We start from the raw sequence: 23,938 nt of genomic DNA, 5'->3' as shown, positions 1-23,938 counted from the left end.
ACAGACGCGCGCCCCCCACCCCTATTGGCCGTCACCAAAAAAAAAAAAGTTTAGCAAAAAAAAATTAAAAAAATTGATGACGACCTTTAAGTGAGATGTCGGTGATCGCTCAACCCCCCCCCCCCTCCCGTATGCTTTATTTTTTGTTTGCCAAAATAGGTTCTGGCGAAGTTCGGCGGCATAATAGTTTTAGAAACATAGATGGTAATTGTGTTTGTATTATCACTATAAACACTAAGTGACATGCCTGCCATACTAAATTGTGCATTTTGTGTCCATACTTACTGGAAATGTTGCTTATTATTGAGGTCGAAAAATGGATCACATATGGCCATGGGCGGCGATCCTGGGGGGGGGGGAAGGGGGATATATCCCCCATGAAAATGGGTGGAGGGGATGTAATACACCATATCCCCCCACCAAATGCCAGGGATAAGAATATTTTCATGCCTACATTTATGCATCATCGTTAATGTACGGCTCTTTTTTAGCTTCATTACTCGCCTACCATAAACGCAGTGCGATCTTTTCAAATAAAGCGTCTTTATAAAGCAAGAATAGTTGACTGTAGGCTTCATTGGCCCTATAACAACAAAATGTATTATTGCGCCCACGGTATTGATATAGTACATATATGCACCCTCATAGTATTAATAAAGGCCCTATAGTAGGCCTACACACGTACATGTTCCCTCGAACAGCTGAGAATCTCATGTTACCAGGGTAATGCTTAATACACGTTTCACCTGGATGCCCTAGCAATCGTTACCTAGGAATGTAACTATGTGTAATTGTGTATTGCATGTGTATAGGCCTATAATAGCCTGCATGAGGCCATTTTCTTCATCGAATAATATAAAAGAGCTCTCGAACATGTTAACGTTGCGCCTGAAACAAGATTGGATTGGGCAATTTTCCCAAAATAACACCCGAAATTAAAAAAAGGTATTTTGGATCCTGATTATGAGATATTTCGGACATGACATCCCTATTTTAAAGTTGGGTATATGCCGCTTGGAAACCTCGAGAAGTGCCGTTTCCGGCCATCTAGAGGGTTTGTTAATCCCAAAATTTTCTTGTACGCTTCGCGCCAACCCATGGTGGCGCTACGCTTAGATAGTCAACAAGGTCATATCCCCCCCCCCACTCGGAAGTACGGATCGCCGCCCATGCACATGGCACCATTTTGCATTTCAGCCCTTCTTCGAAAGCAAAAATTGTCCACCCCCCCTTAGACCCATCACCCAGGACGGCGATCATTCATGCCTGACGCCCCCTATTGGAAATTCCTGGATACGCCCCTGTATAGTAGTACTTGAAAATTAAATAAGCTTATATTAAAAAAGGCCGTGGCTATTGTTACGACTAGTCATAACAATTATTTATTAACTATTCTTATGAAATCGGCGAATTCATGCGCAGTAAAGTAAATAAAGCAACTTCGCATGTAGTAGGGTTAATCCTAACCCTAAGCTCTAATCCTTACCCTAACCCTTACCCTAATCGGAAAATAATGGTTACTCCTAGTTTTAGAAATAGTACTCTTGGTTGTAAAAATAGCAACTGCGCATGCGTAATCGGAAATTATTGTTACGACTAGTTGTAAAAATAGCCACTTTGAATTAAAAAAGTACTGCCTAGGGTTGGGCGATATATCGAAAATTATTATTAATATTATCGCGATAATCGCGTAAATTACTGAACTTCCTGCATTGTCAAATTTAAAGGATTTTTTTAATGCATATTTCGTAGAAAGTTATTGATATAGTCTATCCCTGGGCTACTGTAATTTTCGTGGAGCTGGTTGTTTACAGACACTGCAAAGAGCCCAGGATAAATATCGGATCAGGTTTTGAGGCTTTGCGCATGTGTAGTTTAAACTCTGAAGTTCAAACAGGCTTACGATATGCATAGTGAATAGTGAACTGTGGAATTTAGCAAGAAAAAAATAAACCTATGGAGTTGGCGACAGGGAAGTACAAATATAAGGGCTAATGAATGGGGGACTGGGCGGTGAAAATTGATTGAAGGGGCAGGACAGGCGAACAGAGGTAAAACAGTGAAGCTAGTAAGGTACAGTACTTGACCAGCTGCCCTATAGTGTAGAATATATCTGCACAGTATGGGATTGGGAAGTGATACGATAGCAACTACCTGTAGGGCCTAGTAAAAATAAATGCAATTGTTGTTCGATCGGGACCTAATTTTTGAGTAACATTACTGGGTTAGGATACACTTACCCTACAATATTATTACAACACTTGCTTAAAATATTACTTTATGGCACGGTTATGCTTTGATCTCATTGGGGAGAGTAAAAAAAATGGAGACAGCATGGTTTCACTCACCCGTTAAATTGCCAATTGCACATCAAAAAGTTACACAAATATTAAAAACCACTGGTAAAAAAATAAACATCAGCTCTGGTCTGGTCTCTGATCCTCAGGGTTGTCATCTCTGGGAGTGAAAATATTCCTATGATTGTCTTTGCAAATCTAACTTCAAGCCTCAGGTGGCAACTAAAGGTATGTCTTGAACTAAGTTAAGCCATCTTGATGCCAAGTTCAAACTTTTGTCTTCAGTATGTTGTCTTCAGTATGACGCCTTATCAAAGCGATGAGCCAAACATTCGATCTGGGTGATCCTCCTTTCGCTAGACCGAGCCCAGAAGTAGCCTAACGTCAGGCGATGTGTGCATGGTTGGGTCTATTCCTCCAGAAAGTAAAAATTAGTGCCTATGTGGATGTTTCAGTGCTTTGAAAGTAGTTCCGCTGTTTTAAATCCGCTCTTGCACCATGAAATGTTTATTGCAAAAGCATTATAATTTTATGATATTTTTCTAACCGATGCAACTTAGATGTCGTGTAAAGAGAAGTTTGGGGCCATTAAAAAAGGCTTTTCACTAATGTACTAACAAAGTTGATAAATGGGGATTTTCAGTCCAGTTTATTGATGACTTTATTGTTGAGTCTAAATTTGTCTCAAATACAACAGCACTGGTGTGTATGTTAGTTGAGCTTTTTGAATTATTCACAGTATTTGACGAACAGTGTTGTGAATGGTAATAATACATGCTTAAAACATGTTGTATTGCAGTAAATGTATACATGTTGGTCAGGGGTAGTAGATATGTGCATTGTGCAGCTGCTCCCTTTAATGTGGGGCTTAATGTAAAATTTCAATTTACTTTGGCATGATCCTATGCAAATGATCTGCATAATATTTGGTATGAAGCTATACTTTAACAAGAATTTATATAGTACATGGCAAAATCTCATATTAGTGGTGCCACCAATTTAAAATCAGTCAGATAGCCTATGTACTACATGTGTGCTTATAAACATGATAATACTGTACATGAAGGGCACTATGTTAGCATCAGACTCAAATTTATGTTGGTCTTGAATCGCAAATGAGCCCTATTGTTAGGTCTTCCAATAGTTTATCTTTCCAATATTTTGCAAGCATGATATATTACATAGATTACTTGGTACAAACTAGTAGTTGATAGTGTTAGGTAGGACAACACATTATGTCATTAGTTATTTAACTGTTGTTGCACACAATCATTTTAAATCAGCTACCTGTACAGGTACAAAAAATAATTGAAAATGGGTCATTCATGTAGGTTTATGTCATATTGCATGGGTACAAACTATACCGTAAACCTGGAGGTACAATAGATGATTCAAGAATGTCTCCAAATTATTAATTTATTAGGTTGACAGGGCTTTTACTTGTGAATGCCTAAATGTCAATTACATGTTGTAATCAACTCTCATATTATTGTGAGTACTATGATGGCCAGAAAATGATATTAACTTGACCAACTGTAAAGTGCATATTTTGTAGTTACAGGTTATGGAGTATTGCACATAGGAAGTTCATCATAGGGGAGTTCCTAGTAGAATATTGTGGAGAGCTAATTTCCCACAAGGAAGCTCTGAAGAGGGAAAAGGTGTACCATGAGGAAAAAGGATGGGGTAGAGTAACTGAGGCCATAGACCCCATTTTGTAATACTGTATTTTAGGATTGATACCATTGAGTATGGCATGATAAAAGTGAAGTGCTTAATTTAATGAACTCAACCCCTAAGGCTTTTCCAACCAGTTTCAACTACTGTTTGTCCCTCTCCTTCTTCATAGCTTTTCAATGCAGTCCTGCTTTTCATGTAATTCCATTATCATAGTTACCTGCTCTACCCTCTATTACTGTTTTCACCCATCATATTTACTCAACTGTCTTGAAGGAACTTGAGCAAGTAGCATGCGTTATTCTGACTATCTTGTCAGTATATTGTTTTATATAATGCTCTATACCAGCTCTGTCTTCTGCTTTGAATTTTAGCTGTAACAAGTAATGAGGAGAGTGATGGAGATGAAGATCATGTCCCTGTTTGCAAACATCACAACACTTCAAAGGGTCAACAAGGTATGGACTGCAATCTCTGTCATTTGCATTGAAACCACAATTAATAGTACACATATACAGGAGAGAAGTAGATGAATGTGTCTAACACCTTGTAACTTGCTTATTCTTATTTCACACATAAAGTAATTTTTAGAGCAACTATATTTTTGAAGTGCTTCTTTCATTTTTTCATTTCATTTATATTGTTTTATATAACATAAGTATGATATAACAACATAGGAGATATGAACCAAAACCTGTGAAAGGAAGTGTACTAAAAACCCTATGGGGCTTGTTGAGTAGTGACACTCCCTGACAAAATACAGAACTTTACAACTTTACTACTTATCAGAGGTATAAGCATGTAGTTTTATCCACCAACAACACCTAATGGGCAATTAGCATTGTTTTTTTTTAATTAGGACTTTCACTTCCAACCTGCTTTACTTGTGCTCTGAAACTTCTTTTTTTTGTTTAGACCTGTGTGAGGCTGTATGCGTGGTGGGATTCTGTGTTAAGGGGGAAAACTGAACATAGGGTTTGATCTCATCTGTCAAAAGGAAACAAACAAATTGTTTGAGCTGTTGCATGGTGGTTTAGAGAGCTGTTTATCGATGGTACTTGTACCTGTGGTACAGTAGGTCCGTCTCAGTGTGGGGCTGTGAGATTTGTACAATAACTTTCGAGAGCTATATTCCTGCAGCAATGAGTGTTTTGTTGATTTGTGCAATGAACAGACCTATTCAAGACAGATTCATGCGCATGGTGTGAATAGTCAACTGGAGGCAGTCCGTCCTTTTTTTTTTTTGGACATGTGAGAATAGGTTAAGTACAAAGGAGATTCTTCCATATTCATGCAGCAACCTAGTATACATTGAATAGCTGAACAGATTTTAAACTTTCAACAGCTTCATATCAAGTACACTACACACTTAAAAAGTTATTGATAATTGATTTGGAAAATTTGGACTTGTCCCAGTGGAACATTACACAGACCAGAGGTGTGTGAGCAAGGGCCACAATAGATTTGATAAAAACAAAAACATGCATTTGCAGAAAAATCTTAGAGTGTAAAATTTCTTTTTGTATTTCTTAACGGGAAGCACAATTTTACAGGTATGAAAGAATATTATTAAAATAAGAGCATTTCAGATCTATATTTATTATATACTGTACTGTAGGCTGTCACTTGTTCTGAGGCATTTTGCATGTGTATGTCTACATGCATCTATTAAGTACTGTGTACATGATACATACTGTAATGCTTTGTTGAATTTGTATGAGCAATTGTACCATCATTATTCATTAAATTGGACCAGTGGAATCAATTGCATTTACTTTTGACTTAAGCCAACATTCCACCATGAAGCTCCAATGTGAATTATCCACATTTTTAATATTCTTTTCATTAAAATATTTCAACTTGTGACATGATCATTGCATTTGGAATGTCTTTATTCATTTGGAAATTAATTGAATGAAGAATGTTATGTTATGGGTATGGCTAACCCATGTTGGAAAAAATTGGGGGAGAGGTGGAGACAAATCAATGTAGTATGGGTGCTATTATAATTACACCATATATTCCACTCAATTGTTACAGCAAATTGAATGCATTGTTAAGGAAAGTAAGATTTACCTGTTTACACCTATGTGCAACAGCTGGTCTTGACATGGCATATCAATTGATAAACAATCACATGACAAAGTTTTGCTGTATTGGGCATATTTGCTAAATATTGGAATGAAAACATAAAATTGATATTGATCATAAATATATGAGCAAATAACATGCATTTCTGACTATCTTGCCAGAATATTGTTTTATATAATGCTGTAAACCAGCTCTGTCTTCTGCTTTGAATTTTAGCTGTAACAACTAATGAGGAGAGTGATGGAGATGAAGATCATATCCCTGTTTGCAACCGTCGCAACACTTCAAAGGGTCAAAAAGGTATGGACTGCAATCTCTACCATTTGCATTAAAGCAAAAATTTATACTAATATATATATATATAGAAGGGATAGAAGTATTTATGTTAATTCCTTTTATGTTTACTCAATTATTTTTAGATCACATATCATTTCATCACATGCAAAGTATATTTTAGCAGTGCTGCTCATTAGGTTTTAGTCTTCCACTGCTAACAACTGATAGGCAATGACTGGTGGTTGTTTGTTGTATGGACATTCAATCCCAATCTGGTGCTCTGAAATTGTTATTTTGAAACACTGTAAACATAGTTTACCATCATATGGTTCTCTACACATAGTGATATAAGGATACAGATTTGGCCAAATCTAACTGGTTACCAGACTACCAGTTGTACTTCATTCTTACCCACCGATGCCAAAATTATTGTTTGTTTGGGAATCTTGACCAATCAACCCCAAAGTGGTTTTGGTACAACAGTACCAGGGATGGTTTGTCAAGAGGAATTTTCCTACACATTCAATTCTAGCAAATAGATATTACTCTAGACTCCACCCCAGCTCTTATAATTGTGGTCTGCTGAAGATCACTTAAATATGGGTCCATGTCTGTTCAGTGTCTCTCTTTGTGGGGACAGATGAAGCACTTGTGCATTGTGATATCATATAATATCAAAGCTGAATGCTTTTGCATGAATTTGGGCAATTATAGTAAGCATGACATTTTAGTTATAGAAAGTGCTTCCATGTGTAGAGATGCCTGTTCATGGAAGTGCAGGAGAGTATAGATTGTATCAAGGGTCACTTGTACGTCAGTTCAAAATAGTTTGTGTTTTTTGTAAGTTTTCACTGTGATTTACTAGTACTGAGTACCTTCTACTATTTGATGTGATATGATATTATTTCTTACAGTAAGGAAGTATACCATATGGGAAAAGAGCCATGAGAAGAAAATACATCACAGGAACCTCAAAGACGATGCAAGGTAGAAAAATCTGCTTAAATCACAGGAAGTCTTACAGTATCAAACCTTCAATCAATTGTGGATCCATGTTTGACTTTAGTATTAGTTAATTATTTATTTATTTATTTATTTGTTTACCACAAAAGTACAAAGTGGAGGGAAGTCTTCCATAAAGCTTAAAAGCATAACAATATGGAAGACTATATGGCACATAAAATGGCACATAAAATGTCAGTAACTGGAACCTCAATTAATGGAATGGACCATTTACTTGTGATCATTCATTCCAGCATTCCACTTACTAAAACCATGAGTTTCAATTTGTAATCATGTATATTAGGCATATTAGTCACCACAAGCTAGACAGTAAAAAGTTCAATAACAAGAACTTTGTTGACAACTGTGTCTGCTATATGTATACCATCCTATCATAATTATGGTTAGCCAGGCATAATACTGTTGACTACTGCATGTATCTGTATCTTAGAGTAAGCTAGTTTTCAGAAGCAACAATATTCCATGTGGGGTTCAGTGACATCACTGTATAGTTCATATTGTTAATAATCTGTCAAAATTCACAGAACAGGTCAGTGTTTCACATTTTTTTTTGGGGGGGGGGGTGGATATACATAGTAAGAGCCTTTGCCAACATAGGCTAACTTCTCAAGCCCATTCCTTTTCAAAATTTAATCTCTCACCCTCACTACAGAAGGAAACTTGCAAGAGAGATTTGTCAGATGAGTCACAATCAGATATTTTAGAACCCATGTTGTTATTATTCTGGTAAACAAATGTGTCAAATTATCCCTATTTTACCCTGAAATGTGCATGATCAGATGATTTGTGGACATTTGTGTTGATATTAATTATTGGCATGTATTGAAACATAATGGTTAGCCTAGTTATAATATTTAATTGAGCTATTTTACATGAATATTAGGTCAAATGTCGTTTTGCAAATGCTTCTTACCTAACATGGCCGATGAAGTAGTGGCTCATCTATGATGTTAAAGAACGAGGTCATCTACGAGTCTTTTCTGATAACATATGTAAAAATTAAGTATAGTGTGGAAAACCACTTGAATTAAACTGTTAAATATTCATGTGAATAATGATATACAATTGATCATATGGGAAAGGACATTATGTCATCAATTATTCATGAGTTGGGGGATTGCCTCAGTCAGTTTTTTTAATTTGTCGGCCTCTGGGGTAGGGGTGATTTTCCCCTTTTTTTTATTTGTATATTAAGAAGTCGCTAATACTTTGCTGATGTTTCTTTTTGCACCTAGATCAAAAAAAGATTAATGACTTCCTAAAGACACAGGGCGAAGATGTCCCATACAACTGGTTTATCGTGAAACAAAAATTATAAATGAATCTGGCAAATGCCAGAAGCTGGCAGAGAAAAGAATGTTAAGTATGTTGGCAGATTAATTTAATCTTGTGTGTTGATCCTGTAAAATATTACAAAGATTTAAAGTTATAGTCTCAGAAAAACAACCAATTAGTGAGGGAAGAAATTAATGAGATGATCTTCCTATTTTTTTGGAAAACTGGAGAAGTATGTCATATTATCGACACCAATTCAACATTACCAACCACTAACACAAAGTAATTAGGGTTAAACTGAACCACTGTATTCATGTACATTATTTGTTTTTTTTCAAATTGATAAGCGTTATTCATGTTCTTTGTAGTTTTGGAAAATTATTAAGCAATTTGGTTCAGCCATGATTGAACAGGTCTCCTATTAAAACAGAATAGTAACACAAAATAATATTTGATTTGCTTAGGTTGTACATTTTCAATAGCATACAAATGGAATGTTGTTACAACTTCAAATTACAAATCAAGCAATCCCTGCATAGATCATGCTACCCCTGACTAGATGTCCCTTTTTGCAAATGAAAAAGAACTTACCTATACTACAAACTAGTATTCCAAATTAAGTGTATGTTAATTGAACCTGAAGCCCTGTAATACCATGTGATTGCAGAGAAAAGAGAGTTACTGTACCTGGCTAAGGAGTATTAAGCCATGTCACATCATTATAAATTCTTATTCCAAATTAATAAAATGTCAATATCCTGCACTTTTCCATTTATGGGGGACAGCATCATCTCAATAATAATTTATGAACAGTTTGCACCAGAGAGAAATAAGCCAGATACAGCTAAATTGTAAACACAATGTCATATTTCATATTTGATCATATTAAGTTAATGATCCTACAAAACTTCATTATTAGGGCATTGGAACTCCCTTTTACACCAATTTGCATTCAGGTTTATATTACAAATTTGATGAGTTGTATTGAATTTAAATAAGTTTTTACTTCAATTTAAAAATGTATTGCATATTAAAACTGAATTGATGCTCTTTTTCTGTTTTTATAATTTCAAAACCTTTACTATACACTGAACAAAAAGCCCGAATTGGAATCTTCTACTAAAGCAGATAGATTTGCAAAGTAGTTTATAATTGACTTCTCTTAAAATATGTGTTACAACTGCCAGTAGTTAATCTCATATGTACAGTATAGTATTTGCATTTGCTTCTGATGTCAGTTAGACTGTTCTCGTACTTGGTGAGTAGATGGTTGAGTAGATGAACCCACATTGCATTTGGCGCTCATTTCAAAAAGAATAATGAGGTTATGGAAAGTACAATAATACTGCAACTGGAAGTTGATGTGTGAAGTTGTTGACTAGTGACTGGTTGATGTGTATTAAATTTGACATTACCCACAATACTGCATAGGGGCATGTACATGGTTGAGGGTAAGTAAGTAAAGGTAAAGTTATGCAGTTTAATTTAGAACCCAAGTTTTTAGCTGGTTGTCATTTCCACATAATTGCACTAGAAACCTGATGATAAAGTGCTACATTTAGCAGGTTTTAGTCTGTTATTGTGTTGACACCAAAACAGAGCCCATAATAATGCATTCCTAACTGATGTACTGCTAATGCTAAACACCTAGTTCTACAACACCTTTACAAATTATACATACAGAGTATTGTTTTCACATGTTGTAAAGAGAGTATATAAATATGCATTGGATATCAATGAAATTCTTCAATGTCTGCATCTAATGAAAAAAAATATGCATTATTTTCTGTGGTTCATATTGCATCTTCTTTCAATAACAGTAATGCCAGTATGAGCGTTTAACAAGTGGTGCTTGTAAACCAGCTGTAGGCTGACAAGTATTCTCCTGTGCAATCATGATCTGTTCCACTGCACATGATCATGCAACATAAATGGTACAACAAACACATGTGTTTAGGATGCTGATGTATGCACCAATAATTAGAAACTAAACTAACACTTGACTGCATTTTGCCTTGAATTTCATGACATTATACCTTTAATATTAAAAAATGCCAGGATGATAATTCCGAAGCTCACAAAGTCACAAACTTTTGTGGATGATAAGGATTGCAGTATTGGCTGATGCTGCACAATTGGAGAATTATTATTTGGCAAAATTGAGACAAGTTGAATATTTCAGTGAGCGATATAAGAGCCCTGATTACACAAATGTTGTATTGTACTGAAGGTCATTACTTTGTAAGCAAAGTTTATGTTGGTTTTGGACTTTTATTATTATTTAATACCATAAATATTAATATATTGGCTAACAAACATTCAAATATTGTATTGACTCTGTTATGAATTTAAAAATATATTTCCGAAAGTGCTGAAGCTGCACAAAACTTTGTTATATCCTATCTTTAAGTATACCTTGCATGTATATAGATATAACTTTTTGGGTGAAAAGTAGTTTGGGTGGAGATGATTGGGGATGGGCATTTTGGGGGTCTACTGGCAGGGGTACCCCACTAATATAAATTACTGGAATTGCCCATCCCTTACATATAGAGTCCTGCCAATTATTTTCCGGTAGTTTTTAACTGGATACTTCATGAGCAGACCTAGGTCAATGAGGGGATGGGCTTTTTGGGGGTCTACTGGCACTTGTACCCCTCTAATAGAAATTTCTGGAAATGCCCAAACCTTACATATGAGTGATACCTATCATTTTTCAGTAGGTATCAACTGGTTACCTTATGAGCCGACCTAGGTCAATGAGGGGATGGGCTTTTTGGGGGTCTACTGGCAGGGAACCCAACTAATATAAATTACTGGAATTGCCCATCCCTTACATATAGAGTCCTGCTAATTATTTTTCGGTAGTTTTTAACTGGATACTTCATGAGCTGACCTAGGTCAATGAGGGGATTGTAGTGACATTGACATTGACATGACTTTCACTAACCCTAACTCTAGCAGCATAGCACTCTCACTCAATCTTAAGTGACTGCATGCTCCAGTGACCAAGCTGAATAAGAAGCCCTGGAACTCTGTGTGCAAGTTCCTGGTACAACACTGTTGTGTAACAACAGTTTCATTGACTACCAGAGACTACATCAAGTAAGTGTTATAACCACAGCTCTGTTCTACAGTACTAACCTCAATTGAAGATTGTGACACAACCTCAATCTTCAACATGGTGGCAACGGTTAAAAAAAATCTTCAAAGCCAATAGGATTTCCAGTACCAGTCCACCTTTACATTTAATGGAGTGTCTAAATATTTTTGTGCATCAATTTTAAATTATAAGCAAGTGAAACCAGTGTGCACTTCTGTCAACGAGTGTGAGCATAAGAGCATATCTGTTTTACCAATCTATCAGGACTTTGGAGTTTGTTTTGGATCTGTACCTTTTTTCAAAGAAGATTTTAAACATGACTGACAAAATGATCCCCATTATGGACTGGCACGCGCCAAACCTTGCAGAAGCATTCCGAATGTTCCGTCAAAGGACTCTTTTGTATTTCAAAGTGAAACATACACCCAAAGAGGATCAAGTGCCAACTATTTTGCTATCTGTAGGTGAAGAAGGCCTGCGGCGATACAATTGTTGGAAGCTTAGCAGCACAGAACAGGGTGACGTCGACACAATTTTGAACAAATTTGAGGAGCAATTAGAACCACAAGAAAACTTCAGAGTATGTCGCCTCAAACTATCAAAGACCATGCAGCGCCCAGATGAAAAACTGGATGATTTTGTTAATAGATGCCGTCAAATTGCTGCAAAATGTGAGTTCACCAACAAAGAGCTGGAAGAACGCTTACTAGAACAAATTATAGCCAGCACACCTGTTCAAGATTATCAAAAGGAACTTCTAAGAACAAAAAAAGATTACACACTAAATGAAGCTCTGCAGCTTGGAAGAACGTACGAGGCATCCCAAGCTCACATGCAGGCACTGAATGCTCTGTGTCATGATACAGCCACAGTTGGAATTGCTGCAATGAGAGAAAATACAAAGGGAGCATGCAAAAATTGTGGAGGCCAACACCAGTTTGGGAAACAACATTGTCCGGCTTCGAATGTAGTGTGCCACTCATGTAAGAAACTAGGTCATTATGCAAGGGTCTGTTTAACCACAAAGTTCAAACAAATGAAAGACAGGAACCAGACAAAACAGTCCAGTTACCTCGGTGACAATGATAGGAGACAAGTTCATAATCTTGAGGAATCACCAGAATCTCATCAAGATGCACATTTGTTTTCACAGCTCAGTTTTGATGTTATTGATGCTGACCAGCGCAAGGAAGCTATTGCCCGTCTACAGATCAAGTTGAGTAACAGACCAGGCATCCACAACTTAAAAGCAAAAGTAGATACTGGAGCACAAGCAAACACGCTTCCACTTCGGACATTTAGAAACATGTTTCCGGAACAACTAAATGAACATGGTGTCCCACAGTCCCTATCAGACTCTGGTACAGTGCTGTCAGCATACAATGGAACTGAGATCAAGCAGTACGGGACTGTTGTGATCCCATGCAGGTACAACGACACACCATGGAACGATACACAATTTTATGTTGTACAATCAGATGGCCCTGTGATATTGGGAATTCAAACATCTGTCCAGCTGGGTCTTGTATCTCTACACTGTATCGTGAACAACCAATCACCCATCAATGACGTCGAAACGTTAGTGCGGTTATTTCCACAGCAATTTGACAGGATTGGTGAACTCCATAATACACATCATTTAGTAGTAGACCCAAACTTTCCAAGTCATGTTGATGCTCCTAGGAAAACACCAATTGCCCTGAAAGGAAAAATCAAATCAGAACTAGATAAGATGGAAGAACAAGGTGTCATCAAAAAGATCACTGAACCTACAGAGTGGGTGAGTTCCATTACATATGTCACCAAGAAAGATGGGAGTCTTCGAATATGTCTTGATCCACGCAGGCTGAATAAGGCTCTCATAAGACCACATTATAGGCAGCAAACAGTAGAAGAATTGAACCACAAGTTTCACAACATGAAGTTTTTTTCGAAACTAGATGCAAAATGTGGCTACTGGTCAGTGAAATTGGATGAAGAGAGTCAGAAATTGACCACTTTTCAAACACCATTTGGAAGATACGCCTTCTGTCGACTACCCTTTGGACTAATTGTTAGTCAAGACATTTTCCAGTTGGAGATGGATCGGATTCTAGAAGGCTGTGAAGGGGCAGTCTGTATAGCAGATGACATTGTTATTTTTGGTCGAACATCAGAGGAACATGATCAGAATCTTATGAACTTGATGAACACAGCTGCACAACAAGGCCTCACACTCAATTCAAGCAAGTGCGCTATCAAGCAGACAAGTGTTGATTTCTTTGGAAACCGGTACTCCAGAGAGGGCATGAAACCAGATCCCAAGAAGGTTGCTGACCTGAGAACAATGCAAACTCCACGGAACAAGTTGGAATTACAGCATTTCCTGGGTCTCATGACCTACTTGTCACATTTCATACATGATTTCAGCTCCAAGGCAGCTGTTTTACGTGATCTTTTGCGCAAAGATGCAGAATTTATTTGGGAGCCACACCATCAAGTAGCACTGGAAAAGCTCAAGCAAGAAATTTCTGAGTCATCACTTCTCCAGTACTTTGATACATCATCACCAGTGTACGTTCAATGTGATGCAAGTCTACAAGGACTAGGAGCAGCTCTTCTTCAACATGACCAGGAAGAAAAACTACAACCAATCGCATTTGCAAGCAAGGCCTTGTCGTCTACAGAACAACGTTATTCCTGCATCGAACGAGAGTTGTTAGCAATCGTCTTTGGTGTAGAACGCTTCCACACATACTTGTATGGCAGAAGCTTCACAGTAATAACAGATCACAAGCCACTATTGATGATAATGGACAAACCACTGACTGCAGCACCTCCCAGATTGCAGAGGATGCTAATACGCTCACAAGGCTACAACTTCAGTATCAAGCACCGCCCGGGACAAGACAACCTTTTGGCAGACAGCCTCTCACGTCTGCCAAGTATTTGTAACAAGCAGGCCATCGACCTAGACTTAAGGGTTGACTTTATCCAGTTTTCATCAAAGAAGCAAGATGAGCTGAAACAACAGACAAAGCAAGACACAATGTTAAGTGCCCTGGTGGAAGTAATCATCACAGGGTGGCCAGACTCAATCAAGGAGGTACAACCTGACTTACGACAATTTTGGAGCTACAGAGATGAACTCACAGTTTGTGATGGAGTAATTCTAAAAGGGTTTCAAGTTGTCATACCCAAGCAGATGCAAGCAGGTATCTTGCAAAAGCTGCACACAAGCCATTTGGGACAACAGAAAACCAAGTTATTGGCCAGAGAGTGTGTCTATTGGAACAACATTAACAAAGATATTGAAAGAATGGTCCAGTCATGCCCAGCATGCCAACAACAGCAACCAGCTCAACCAGCGGAACCACTTCTACCGCACGAGATTCCTACAAAACCATGGAGCACAGTTGCCACGGATCTGTTTGAATTGAAAGGCAAGCAATGGTTGATCGTGGTAGACTACTATAGCAAGTATCCAATCCTACAACAACTTTCAGATCAGGTCTCAAGCAACACTGTCATTTCAGCCTTGAAGAAAATTTTTGCTGAACAAGGAATTCCATCTAAGGTTGTGAGTGATAATGGTCCCCAGTATTCCAGTTACCAGTTCATGATGTTCGCAGAATCATGGGGTTTTACTCATGTGACAACATCCCCTAGGAGACCTCAAGGCAATGGGTTTGTAGAGAGACAAATCAGAACAATAAAAAGTATCATGAAAAAGGCATCAGACATCCAGCTAGCTTTGCTTCATTGGAGAACCACACCTATATCTGAAAGCTTACCCAGCCCTGCAGAAATCTTGATGGGCCGCCAGCTGAGAAATACACTTCCCAGCAAGTCACCCAATACCAACGTAGCTGCAGACCATATATACAAACAGCTACAGCAGAGACAGAATGTTCAGAAGTACTATTTTGACCAACATGCCAGAAGATCAGAACTGCCTACACTATCCAATGGGCAGAAGTCCAGAATTTTGGATCCAGGCACAAGATTGTGGAAGCCTGTTACAGTTGTTGCCGGAGCTGGGGGTGAACGATCCTACGTTCTCCAGAGCCCAGAGGGGAGATTGCTTAGACGTAATCGGCAGCATATCAGACCTGACCTTAGCGAGGCAGAGCAAGTCACAGAAAACAATCAAGAAATCCCTAGCAAGGCAGATAATACCGACACAGATACACTGACTACAACTGGTGTAGATGTACCACCATCTGTTCCCAACATCTCACCTCAACAAGAGAGCAGTCCTCATCAGCCTCCAGCCATGCGACCAAAGCGTAACATTCGAAGGCCAAGGAGGTTTGAAGATTATGTGACGTAGTGGCGTATTTCATATGTACATAGAATTTTACCTTTTTGTTTTGTTTTGTGAGGAAAAGACCAAGGAAGTGAGAAAACTTTTGTTTTATAAGAAAAAGAAGAAAGGACAAGCAACAGTAAAGACAGCAAAGCAGAAACAAAAAAACAAAAAAAACAAAAAAAAATATTGTTTTTGTTTAATTTCCAAGACAATTCGTTAGTGAAGCATAAAATTTGATTTAACATTTTCTTTGAACCTGTGCGAATTAGCTGATGTGGAAAGCTCTCTCGGAATCCTTATAGAAGTATTTTAACATTTGTAAATATGTGTATAGCACGATTGGCAGAATCAATCACCGCTGTTTGACTTGGAAAGTTTCGCAAAGTGTTGTTCGATCATTCGTTTTGTTTTGTGTGGAAAAGGGAGATGTAGTGACATTGACATTGACATGACTTTCACTAACCCTAACTCTAGCAGCATAGCACTCTCACTCAATCTTAAGTGACTGCATGCTCCAGTGACCAAGCTGAATAAGAAGCCCTGGAACTCTGTGTGCAAGTTCCTGGTACAACACTGTTGTGTAACAACAGTTTCATTGACTACCAGAGACTACATCAAGTAAGTGTTATAACCACAGCTCTGTTCTACAGTACTAACCTCAATTGAAGATTGTGACACAACCTCAATCTTCAACAGGGATTGGCTTTTTGGGGGTCTACTGGCATGTGTATCCCACTAATAGAAATTTCTGGAAATGCCCAAACTTTACATATGAAGTGATACCTATCATTTTCCAGTAGGTTTCAACTGGTTACATTATGAGCTCACCTAGGTCAATGAGGGGATGGGCATTTTGGGGGTCTACTTTCAGGGGTACCCCACTAATAGAAATTTCTGGAAATGCCCATCCCTTACATATGAGTGATACCTATCATTTTCCAGTAGGTATCAACTGGTTACCTTATGAGCCGACCTAGGTCAATGAGGGGATGGGCATTTTGGGGGTCTACTGGCAGGGGTACCCCACTAATATAAATTACTGGAATTGCCCATCTCTTACATATAGAGTCCTGCCAATTATTTTCCGGTAGTTTTTAACTGGATACTTCATGAGCAGACCTAGGTCAATGAGGGGATGGGCTTTTTGGGGGTCTACTGGCACTTGTACCCCTCTAATAGAAATTTCTGGAAATGCCCAAACCTTACATATGAGTGATACCTATCATTTTTCAGTAGGTATCAACTGGTTACCTTATGAGCCGACCTAGGTCAATGAGGGGATGGGCTCTTTGGGGGTCTACTGGCAGGGGTACCCCAGTAATATGAAATTACTGGAATTGCCCATCCCTTACATATAGAGTCCTGCCAATTATTTTTCAGTAGTTTTTAACTGGATACTTCATGAGCTGACCTAGGTCAATGAGGGGATTGGCTTTTTGGGGGTCTACTGGCACGTGTATCCCACTAATAGAAATTTCTGGAAATGCCCAAACTTTACATATGAAGTGATACCTATCATTTTCCAGTAGGTTTCAACTGGTTACATTATGAGCTCACCTAGGTCAATGAGGGGATGGGCATTTTGGGGGTCTACTTTCAGGGGTACCCCACTAATAGAAATTTCTGGAAATGCCCATCCCTTACATATGAGTGATACCTATCATTTTCCAGTAGGTATCAACTGGTTACCTTATGAGCCGACCTAGGTCAATGAGGGGATGGGCATTTTGGGGGTCTACTGGCAGGGGTACCCCACTAATATAAATTACTGGAATTGCCCATCCCTTACATATAGAGTCCTGCCAATTATTTTCCGGTAGTTTTTAACTGGATACTTCATGAGCAGACCTAGGTCAATGAGGGGATGGGCTTTTTGGGGGTCTACTGGCACTTGTACCCCTCTAATAGAAATTTCTGGAAATGCCCAATCTTTACATATGAAGTGATACCTATCATTTTCCAGTAGGTTTCAACTGGTTACATCATGAGCACACCTAGGCCAATGAGGGGGATTGGCATTTTGGGGGTCTACTTTCAGGGGTACCCCAACTGATAGAAATTTCTGGAAATGCCCATCCCTTACATATGAGTGATACGTATCATTTTCCAGTAGGTATCAACTGGTTACCTTATGAGCCGACCTAGGTCAATGAGGGGATGGGCATTTTGGGGGTCTACTGGCAGGGGTACCCCACTAATATAAATTACTGGAATTGCCCATCCCTTACATATAGAGTCCTGCCAATTATTTTCCGGTAGTTTTTAACTGGATACTTCATGAGCAGACCTAGGTCAATGAGGGGATGGGCTTTTTGGGGGTCTACTGGCATCTTGTACCCCTCTAATAGAAATTTCTGGAAATGCCCAAACATTACATATGAAGTGATACCTATCATTTTCCAGTAGGTTTCAACTGGTTACATCATGAGCACACCTAGGCCAATGAGGGGGATTGGCATTTTGGGGGTCTACTTGCAGGGGTACCCCACTAATACAAATTACTGGAATTGCCCATCCCTCACATATAGAGTCCTGCTAATCATTTTCCAGTAGTTTTCAACTGGTTACTTCATGAGCCACCTAGGTCAATGAGGGGATGGGCATTTTGGGGCTCTACTGGCAGGGGTACCCACCAATAAAAATGACTGGAAATGCCCATCCCTTGTAACTGAAGTCCTGACCATCATTTTCCAATAGGTTTCAAGTGGTTACCTCATGAGCTGACCTAGGTCATCCGTGAGGCTGGCAAAGCTACCCCACCACCAATAATTACTGGCGATGGCCATTTGTTGCTCATGGGGCCATACCTGACACATTGTATTTACTTTGATGTGGTTACCATGAAAGCTGATCTAGGTTAGCTTTTAGGTGACTTTAAAATTGCTTTCCCAGCCACACCCACTACAGCCGGTTTGCCAGTCGTCTGGTTTCATATACACGAATGCACTGTGAACATTGTGATGTACAAGGCAATTGATTACCTTCCCAGCTACCCAAACCCTATGGGCTCCCGGTCTATATTGATGCTCCATTGACACCCTTGCCTCCAGAATGTGACTGTGTGACGTCCAGTGTTAGAATCGCTTTAGAATTCATTGGACATTTGAGTGAATGTAGGGACCAAAACATGAACTTTTTATGCAATTCTTTGAGAAACATAACATAGCTCCACTAAAATATGCAAAAGTGATCTACTTCCACCCCACCAAAAAACCTTGTCTTGTGGATGGGGGTGGGGGGGGGTGGGTTAAGAAGACCAGTTCATACAACTTTATAAAGAACATACCTGGAAATATTTTCGATATGAATTTCAACATTTTTTATCATTGAAATTTCTTTGGGCATGCACCCAAAGGTCACAGTTTACTTTTCTTACAAAGGGACCTTTGCAACATAATGTTTTAACAATAGTAATAGATAATGAATGTATCTATAAACTCAGTAATTTTTAGGTTGGTGCTCCCTCTTTTTATCATCTTTTTCAGTGAAAACATCTTGAGTGAAAGCATTCTTGCACTTTATACTCAAGCATGTGCTCAAGTTTTAGATTTTCAAAAAGCCTAACTAGTATCTCCTCTAACAATTGTGTTCTTTGAATATTGTTTAATGGGTATGACAGGAATTTGCATATTCAAGAAGTTTTTAAATATTTCTTGACATTGAGAAGAACTTGCCATTATTTTGGTTCTGTAAGTCCTTGTCACATCAACATAAAGACAGGTTTTTTCCTCATTTGTTATTATGATTTGGATTGAACCTCTTCAAAGCTTTTTATTCTCAGTATATACTTACACCAAATGTTCACATTATTATGGTCACTGTTATTTAAGAAGGTATCAAAAGATATTTTATGATTAACAAAGCAGACATCTTGGACTACCACTGCAGTGGTTTTTGAGTATGTGCCCCTGTCTTGTGGTCCATCATTGAAGAACTGTTCACATAAGTATGTTCCTTTTAGATAGGGAGCACTTAGAGTAGCCCTGTGACTGATGGGACATTTGCGGACCACCATTTTTAGGTACATTTAGTTAACTTGTAAGCGCTATCTATCAGAATGAAAAGAATGAGTTGGGTATATATCCCTCCTGGTAGCTACTTAATGTAGCTATATCAGAGCACCACCATTGAGAGAATATTGGCATTAACTATTTCACACAGTGGCATTTCCCTTGTGACTGATGGGACAGAAGCTCTGTGACTGATGGGACGCTACAGTATCTCCTCCGAAATTATAGCAAATTTTGTTTTGCACTAACTTCAGTTTGCATCCACATATGGTGCCAACTAGCATTAAACTTGGGTCATCTGGGCTCTAGCCACCCATAGTCATCACAGGTAGGGCCCACTCGAGTTGGCCAATGGGGGTGTGGGTCCCACATTGGTTTGCCATATGAGCATCCCATAGAAGCAACTGGCATATGTAGAACAGACACAGGCCCATGGGAAAACCTGTTCCATTCCACACTTGCTGTCTCATATAGCCCCATATGACTGAGTCATGGGTGTGTGATTTGTTGGGGCCTCACTGGGAAAGCTGTTTGGGCACATATTTGGTGAGGTTTGTTGCCCATGTATGGGACTCATGTCATCCCACTTCGGTGTATCAAGTAATGACATCTGGAAAAATGAAACACAATCCGTATGCATTTGAAACTTGCATTTTATTTATTAACAACAACAGAACGAGCTGAGCCTTGAAACATGCAAACATTGATAATGAAAAGTATACTAATTATACAACATTGATGAAGTCATTTAAGTCACATGAGCTTTTGACAATATGCTGAGCTTAACCCTGGGCAGCAAAAGTACCGAGTTACTCTCAACTGTGGATTTAAAGGGTCCAATCTGCCCATCATATAGTGAAAGTCTAATACAAATTTTTTGAGCCATGTTCTCCATTTCCCCCCAAAATACTAAAGTGGTCAACATCCCATGAGGATTAGAGCCAAAACTAATAGGCAAAGGGGCATACATATACTATAAAAAGGATCCACCTGGCCTTACCAATGATTGGATTGGACCTTACATCATTTAAGTTACAGCCTAGTGGTTCTGTGAAAAATAATTCACTTGTGTGATGGGTACTCCTGTGGTGATACTGCCAACCAGGAGTGTGTTGTACAGTGCTTCAGGTTCTTTTTCCCCCTGATAGACCCACCAGTTCCTTCAACTCGGCCTCATTGTTCTGTGATCCAAGAATATTGCATTCCTCAAATTTTGGACAGAAGGGCCTGTATGCAGTGATCCAGCCCTCTCTACAAACCTCTGTGCATGCCACTGCTGTAGATGATAATAGTTGTTATGTCATTTCTTTTTAGGAAATTAGGTATGAATGGAACGACACTATTCTTGTACTAATACTTTTAGGCATTGCAAACTGTCCAATATAGGCTATACTATCTGAACCATATACTGTGACTGATGGGACAGTAAAATCCAAAGATCTGACATGTATATACCAATCTTGATTCAGGATAACCTTCACAGGTCAATGAACACTTCATCATGTCACCATCATGTCAGTGACACAAGCTGCTTTCAATAACATGGTCTAACAAATTAATTTGAAGAAATATACTGTACCTGTATTCTGATTTGCGTTTTTGTTCACGTTCTCGACGCTTCTGTTGTGAAGACATCTCCCGCTTCTTCTTGTGGGCCCACTGTTTGCGATACGCTGATTGTGTTTTTTATATGCATCATATTTCCCCTCTGCTTTCAAACGTTCCCTCCTGTTTCACTGTCTTTCAGCACTGGATTTCCCCATTTTGCATTGCACCACACATGCAGCCTAATTCTGTGACTGATGGAACAGAAGTTTCAGGTTGTCTTGCACATAACCCTATACACAATTGAAGAATCTCTGCTCATGCCAGATTAAGCCTTGAGTAGTACTAGATAGATGGACCCCCAACAACAGCTAAAATCATTCTGTTGGCTTATGACCAAAACAAATATTAAAAAACTGTGACTGATGGGACATGTCCACACTCATTATTTCAAGAAATCACACAAAGACTTCTATTCATATAGACACCTGTAACTTTGCAGAAGGTGGAAGGTCTCAAGGTGACTTTCATACTCAAAACAAAGTTGGTCATTTCTAGAATCATGCCAACTATTAAAGGGGCACTCTGAATTTTAGGAAATTTTGCTAATTTTTCGTTCCTGCAGCACTTGACAGTTAAATGCATGCTGCAGTGAGGAGAAACACGTTATAAGCCAGGTGAAACCTGTTTTTGGTAGTTTAACTGTCATGTATATCAAATATCTCCCTCAAATGGCTGCAACCTTAAGTTGATTTTTAATGAAAAATGCATCAATTCAATGTTATATCATCACACTGGACCACTGTAAGGACTCCAGTATGGGTACTATTGAAAGTAATTCCCTTTGTATAATCAATAAAGCAAATAATTTAATTAACTAAGTAATTAATTACACATTCCATTGAATTGATGCATTTTTCACTAAAGAGATAAATTCACATAGGACAACTCGTATATGTGTAATTAAGTACTTAGTTAATTAAATTATTTGCTCTATTTATTTTACAAAGGGATAACTTTCAACAGTACCCATACTGGAGTCTTAACAGTGGTCCAGTGTGATGATATAACATTAGCTTGCCAATGTCGCTCTAAGTGTTGTTTTTATGGTATGTCGCCCTAAGTGTTGTTAAAAGAGATAAATTCACATAGGACAACTCGTATATGTGTAATTAATTACTTAGTTAATTAAATTATTTGCTATATTTATTTTACAAAGGGATAACTTTCAATAGTACCCATACTGGAGTCCTTACAGTGGTCCAGTGTGATGATATAACATTAAATTGCCAATGTCGCCCTAAGTGTTGTTTTTATGGTATGTCGCCCTAAGTGTTGTTAAAAGAGATAAATTCACATAGGACAACTCGTATATGTGTAATTAATTACTTAGTTAATTAAATGATTTTCTATATTTATTTTACAAAGAGATTACTTTCAAGAGTACCCATACTGGAGTCCTAACAGTGGTCCAGTGTGATGATATAACATTAAATTGCCAATGTCGCTCTAAGTGTTGTTTTTATGGTATGTCACCCTAAGTGTTGTTAAAAGAGATAAATTCACATAGGACAACTCGTATATGTGTAATTAATTACTTAGCTAATTAAATTATTTTCTATATTTATTTTACAAAGGGGTTACTATCAATAGTACCCATACTGGAGTCCTAACAGTGGTCCAGTGTGATGGAATAACATTAAATTGCCAATGTCGCCCTAAGTGCTGTTTTTATTCTATGTCGCCCTAAGTGTTGTGAAAAAAGATAAATTTACATAGGACAACTTGTATATGTGCAATTAAATAATTAATTAGTTAAATTATTTGCTATATGTATTGTGCAAAGGGATACATATAAATAATACCCATACTGCATGGAGTCCTAACAGTGGTCCAGTTTGATGAAATATACATTAAATTGCCACTGTCGCCCTAAGTGCTGTTTTATTCTATGTCGCCCTAAGTGTTGTGAAAAGAGCTAAATTCACATACGCCAACATGAATATGTGTTATTAATTAATTAATTAGTTAAACTACTTGGTTTATTGTCTTGCAAAAGGATTTCTATGAATAGTACCCACACTGGAGTCCTATACAGTGGTCCAGTGTGACAAAATAGTATTGTATTACATGTATATGTGTAATTAATTACTTAGTTCATTAAATTATTTTCTATATTTATTTTACAAAGGGATTACTATCAATAGTACCCATACTGGAGTCCTAACAGTGGTCCAGTGTGATGGAATAACATTAAATTGCCAATGTCGCCCTAAGTGCTGTTTTTATTCTACGTCGCCCTAAGTGTTGTGAAAAGAGATAAATTCACATAGGACAACTTGTATATGTG

At 38.1% G+C, this 23,938-nt stretch overlaps 1 protein-coding gene and 1 long non-coding RNA gene across 3 annotated transcripts in view; one reads left to right on the top strand and one right to left on the bottom strand.

The window, feature by feature from the left end:
- Window positions 1–23,938, bottom strand: part of LOC139982748 (proline rich transmembrane protein 1B-like) — a 186,663-nt gene that overhangs the window by 155,960 nt on the left and 6,765 nt on the right. The window lies entirely within an intron of this gene.
- Window positions 1,774–11,305, top strand: LOC139982758 (uncharacterized). Of its 2 annotated transcripts, XR_011798328.1 has the most exons (5): window positions 1,774–2,525; window positions 4,349–4,432; window positions 6,282–6,365; window positions 7,256–7,328; window positions 8,600–11,305. It is a non-coding gene; the product is annotated as an uncharacterized lncRNA (long non-coding RNA). The 2 variants fall into 2 exon arrangements; XR_011798327.1 differs by lacking the exon at window positions 1,774–2,525 and having other exon boundaries at window positions 3,701–4,432; window positions 8,600–11,304.

The sequence above is a fragment of the Apostichopus japonicus genome, chromosome 16, assembly GCF_037975245.1.
Source record: "Apostichopus japonicus isolate 1M-3 chromosome 16, ASM3797524v1, whole genome shotgun sequence".
Classification (NCBI taxonomy): Eukaryota; Metazoa; Echinodermata; class Holothuroidea; order Aspidochirotida; family Stichopodidae; genus Apostichopus; species Apostichopus japonicus.
This window is presented reverse-complemented; position numbering and strand designations above follow the sequence as displayed.